Genomic DNA, 6,225 nt, shown 5'->3' with positions numbered 1-6,225 from the left:
TGGAAGCGGGGATCCAGAGCAGGTTTTAGAGCGAGGAAGGTTCGGGCTCACAAGAGCAGTCCCATCAATTCTCTTACGGGATGCAGGTGTCACCGGCCCACTTCGGTACCAAGAGTTTTCTCACCTGGAATTCCTCACAAGGGGGAAATCACCCATCCAAACGGAGCCCGATGCCCATTCCCTGCACCTCCTTCCCAGAATGTGCAATGGCAATTTGGTGTGCAGTGCTGGAGAGCGAGGGCAGAAAAACAATTCCTACTGGCCATCGTTCCATCTAATACCGTGTTTTTACAGAAGAGAAAACTGCAGGTCCCAGAAGCCTGAATTACCCAAGGCTACCTGGGAGGAAGTATCAGCCCTGGGGGCGCAAACCACGTTCATTTCTTTTTCTGTTGTACTATGCTCCCTCCCCCAGCAGAAAGACAGAAAAAGCCAGACACAGAAGGGGTAGGGACGGACACACGAAATCAAGGTGGGGTCAAGCAAGCCCTTTCCCACGTTGGTGCCATTTGCCCTGTGCTAGTGATGCCTCCGTTTCAGGGAGTTCCCCTGTGCTTAGTGCTCGGAAGAATAAATACTCTGGCATGAGCTCATCTCTGCAGGGAGCAACTAGAAGAGTCTGGACCTGTCTTTCAAGTTCAGGATTGAAAGCTCTCAGATCTGCCCCAGAACTCACTGCATAACCTTGATAGAGGATCTAAACATCTCAGCAAATCCCATCGATAAGCTAGAGTTGTCTACAGTTGGGTGAAGAGAATGTATAAGACCGACTCTATCAAATCCCGCCTCAGACACTTCTTGGCTTTGTGACCCTGGGCAAGTCACTTGACCTCCATTGCCCACCCTTACCGCTCTTCCACCAAGGAGCCAATACACAGAAGTTAAGGGTTAAAAAAAAAAAAAAACCCGACTCTATTTACCTGCCATTCAGGCTACAAAATCCAGTGTCTCCATCAATCAATCAGTATTCCTTTATTATTTATTTTACACCTACTATGTGCCAGACATTGCTATAAACTCTAGGAATTCAGTAAGAGGCAAAAGACAACCCCTGCCCTCAAAGAGCTTACAATCTAAAGGGGGAGATGACACGCAAACAACCATGTACAAACTATCTACAAGATAAATCGGAAATAATAGAAAGAAGGCACTAGAATTAAGAGAGATTAAGAATATGAGAAGATAGGATTTTATATTTTATTTATATATTACACATGTTAAGTATAGTGCTATATTATATAAATTATTATATATTATATATAGTTGAAATAATAAATTATTCATATTGTTCAATGTTCATATATTATATGTTTATATTCTATAGAGAAGATGATATTTTAGCTGGGATTTAAAGAAAGCCAGGGAAGTCAGTGGGCAGAGATGAGGAAAGAACATGGGAGCCAGCCTGTGCAAAACCAGAGATAGAAGATGGAATAAATGGGATGGAATGTGAGGAATAAATGGGAAGGAGGCCACTTGGGTTGTACTGTGAAATAAAAATAGTCTTAGCCCTGAGGAGGACATGATTGGGGATGTAGACTCAAAACTACCACACCAATGCAACTAACAACAATTTGGAAATAGGTCCTGATTGATGACACATGTTACAACCAGTGGAAATGTGCATCGGCTATGGGTGGGGGGGAGAGTGGGGGGTGTTTATCCCTACTTTTACCTACCTGATTGTAAATAAACTCTTCAACCCCATGCTGACTTGGGTCTGATTTAATTACGGAATCAACCTAATTGTTGATTCCTGGCGGCCACATATTTTAATATATACCTATAATACCTAAATTTTAATCCTTACAGGGGTGAAGGGGAAAGTAGGAGCTTGAATCATGTAACCATGTTAAAAATGAATATTAATAAATGATTAAAAAATTAAAAAAAATAGTCTTAGCCCATCCTTGACCACACAGGAGAGATTAAAGGGAACATGTACAAAGTACTAGGAATTTCACACAAGGAAGGTGCTGTGTTTATTTCCACCCTCCTTGAATACAGGGATTCCACAGTTTAAGAGTGACTTCCCTTTTTGAACACACATGGGCAGAGAAACTGATACCACAGCAATAGTGAAATTAAAACACACACACACACACACACACACACACACACACACAGAAGCAAGTTTTGATTGCTGGGGAGATAGAGTTTCTAGGTCAGTTCCTAGATTTGAGGGAAATCGTGAGATGTTGGCTTTGCTTTCAAGTTGTCTTAATGTGCCATAAAAATTGAAGAACAAAAGGATTTTTTAAATACTTGGGAAGAATTTCATGAGATAATGAACAGTGAAATGAGTAGCACCAGGAGGATACTATACCCAGCCAAAGAACTAATACTAGAAGAATAAACTGAAAATCTTGCCTCAAGAAAGTGAACAGAAAGATAAAACATGAAAGACTTCATTTATATGAACACATTGGCTTCCATGATGATATCCTCTGTGATATGGGAAGGGTAGGGAAGGGCTGGGACACTAGTGGAGAGGAATCTATTATGTAGATATGAAGAAGAGTAAGTTAAACATATAGGAGATCTGCAATTTCATTTGTGCAATATCATCTTTTTATATATGGGAATTCTTGTTTTGTTTAGATTTGTAAACATTGTTTTGTTTGGATTTATAAATATTTGGAATGATCAAAAAAATTAAGTTACCTTAAGCTCATCTAGCACCAAAACCTAGAACTAGAAGGGACATTAGGGAAACTGAGTGAAAACTGAGGCCCAAAGAAAACTGAAATGACTCATCCTAAGAGGATGGATCTAGAGCTGGAAATGGTCTTAGTGGTCACCTAGTTCTGTTGTGGGGTACACAACACAACCCCCCCCCACCCCACCATTTTACAGATTCGGAAAATGAGGCCTTGAGAACTGAAGTGACTGGTCCAAGGCCACGCAGAGACTAGAAGCTTGTAGACCTTGTCCAAAAGATTTTGAAAACCCCAGTGTGTTCCTACCTCTTACATTTAATCAAAATTGGAAAAATGGAACATTTATTTTCAGAGTAGTTTGCAAATAATATCAAAAGATGAAAAGGAAATTTCCTTAATTCAATCATAAAAAAAGCTATTGTTAAATTAGTGACTTCCCAGTTGTTTATTTGTTTTGTTTTCTGAGACAAAGGGGATTAAGTGACTTGTCCAGGGTCTCACAGTTAGGATTTATCTGAAACTACCAATTGGTTTGGGAATTTTTTTTTAAAAACCCTTACCTTCTATGTTAGAATCGATATTAAGTATCTGTTCCCAAGCAGAAGAGCTGTAAGGGATAGGCAACTGGGGTTAAATGACTTGCCCAGGGTCACACAGCTAGAAAGTAGCTGAGGTCAGATTTAAATCCAGGACCTCCTACATTGAGTACTCCTTCTTCCCAGGTCAAATGATGACCCTTTTAATCTAATGTTCTGTCTGTTTCCTTCCTCCATGTAGGGAACTTGTTCTTATCCAATAGTTTTCCCTTGATCTTCCTAGATGACCACCAACACTCATTTTCATTGCTCCCTGATGATCCCTGTTATGATATTTCTGCAAAATTCTGTGTAGCACATGCTCCTTCCTCACCTACTTAAACTATCTATGAGCTCTAAAGACTTTTTAAAAAAATATTTCAACTTTAATTTTTTTTAGCTACATGTAGAAATAATTTTTAACAATGGCTTTCTAGCATTTTAAAATTCAGATTTTTTTCCTCCCTCCCCCAGGTGGTGACATAGTTTATTCCCATATTTTCAAGTAATAATTATTTGCAAGGGCTGAATTTTTTGCCTTTCTTTGGAAAGTACTTAGCACAGTGCCTGGCACCCAGAGGGTACTTAATAATTTGTGCCTTTCCATTGCCCTTTGGATGATCTAAAGATGACTTTAATTCTTTGTCAACTGTAATACTGAATAACTTGCTGCCATATAACTTGAGGCCATTAAAAGCATTATCTAATTTCCCAAAGGCATCTATGCCGCTAATCTCCTTGGGGACAACCTTGATCCCAACACCAATGTAAAGATTAAAATTAATATACAATAACTATTATATTTTATAAAGTTTATTAATAATAACTAAAGTAGTAAAAAAAAAAAAAAGCAAGCTAACCCAGCCCAGTCAAGAGAGAAGAGGGAGAGATAGGGGCAGAGTTACAGAATTTATAAACAAAGTATGACCTCGAAAAGTGATGGAGAGATTAAAAGGAATTCTGGGACATACAAAAGGAATTTGGGGGAATGTAGTTCAAAGGTACAAAACTCTCTAATTAATTCACTAGCCATTCATCAGTCAGTCAATGAGCATCCATCAAATACTGGCAGTGCCAGGCACTGTGCTAGGCACCAGAGCTACAAAGAAAGCAAAAGGCAGTCCCTGCACTGAGGGAGAGATAATATGTATAACAATAGTTTGGTCCAGGATACATACAGAGTAGATGAAAGATAACTTTAGTGAGAAGCTTCGAGATTTAATCTTAAAGGAAGCCAGGGATTCTAAGAGGCAGAGGGGAGAAGTGGGTGGGTAGATGGTACAGTGGATAGAGTGCCAGGTCTGGAGTCAAGAAGATCTGGGTTCAAATCTGACCTCAGATACTTTCTAGCTGTGTGACCTCTAAGCAAATCCTTTAACCCCTGTTGTCTAGTGCCAGTCACTTTTCTGTCTTAGAATTGACGCTCAACAGAAAGTAAGAGTTTAAATGCCCCCCCCCAAAAAAAAGCAAAAGAGAGGAGAGAGAAGGCTTAGGGGAAAAAGGCCCAGAGACTATCTATCCTCTGCAAGGAAAAGTAAATAGACCAGTAAGGCTGGATCAAAGAGAATACTAGAGCTGGCCAACTTACAAAGAGCTTTAAAGAAAGGACTTTTTTCTATTTAACCCTGGAGGTAATAGCGAGCCTGGGGAGGTCAGGCCACTGAATAAGAAAGGAGGATGACTATGGTCACTTTGACAGCTGAGTGGAGATGGATGGGTTGGAATGAGCATAGATGAAGTAGGAGACCAATTAGGAGCCTATCTGCAGAGCTTGCCCATGACATATGTACTGTTAGACCAGCTCCTTGGGTGTCCATTCATCTATACATCATAGTCCAAATAATATCATCCATTTGGTTTTCCATCTGGTGATAGGCTGGATTTCTTTTAGGGGCTAAGAAATATTTGGAGAATCATAGAGCATTCTTCTCCAGACTGACTTGCTTGATCAAGCCATAAAAGCCTCTTCTCCCTGGAAATTCACCCTAACCCTGGACTTCACCTACTGGGAGTGCATGTAGTCCAGCCCTTCCATCCCTTCCTCTGATTGGCTAGTCACAGGTTCTGCACTTTAAGGAAATCACTAGATTAGTCTTGTCTTAATTCCTCTCCAGGCTCCACTCATGATCTTCTGGAGTTTCCTTACCATTTCCCCATCTGGGTACCTTCTCCCTCCTCATCCCCACTCCCAGCTTTTCAGCTTCTTTTTTTTGTGTTGTCTTTCTCCATTACAATGTGAGTTTCTTGAGGGCAGAGACTCTCTTCCTTTCTATTTATATTTATATTCTCAGCACTTAGCATAGTGTCGGACTTGACTTGAAAGAAGACCACCTGATGCTTTCTTAAACTCTCCCCATGGATGCCTTGAATGTGTATACAGAACATTCTCTTAAGGATTTTGTTGTGGTACCAAAACAGGCTACTTTCCCACGTTTCAACAATTATCAACATTTTCTCAGTGACTTTTTTTTTTTAGCAATAAAATACAATGATTTTTTTCCCCACAAAGCATTCTATAACTACCTCTTTCAAAGAGCTTAGAAATCAGTTCCTCAGTGCCCTCAAAACTATTGTTGGGGGCAGCTGGGTAGCTCAGTGGATTGAGAGTCAGCCCTAGGTTCAAGTCTGACCTCAGATACTTCCCAGCTGTGGGACCCTGGGCAAGTCACTTGACCCTCATTGCCTAGCCCTTACCACTCTTCTGCCTTGGAGCCAATACATAGTATTGACTCCAAGATTGAAGGTAAGGGTTTAAAAAGAAAAACTGTATTGTTTCCAGTTTATACTTCCCCTGCTTTTTTTTGTATATTGGAACCTAATCCAGGGATTTTTCACATCTTGATTTTCTTTATTACCATTTCTCCTTGCTCCTACAAAACATCATGGACTGATATTAAAGCATGAACATGGTAGTTCATTTTCACGGATGGACAAAAGAATTAGGATTCTTCGCATATCTTGACAGGTTAGAGAATTAGGCTGACTAATAA

This window comes from Gracilinanus agilis, chromosome 4 (genome assembly GCF_016433145.1).
Source record: "Gracilinanus agilis isolate LMUSP501 chromosome 4, AgileGrace, whole genome shotgun sequence".
Taxonomy (NCBI): Eukaryota; Metazoa; Chordata; class Mammalia; order Didelphimorphia; family Didelphidae; genus Gracilinanus; species Gracilinanus agilis.
This window is presented reverse-complemented; position numbering follows the sequence as displayed.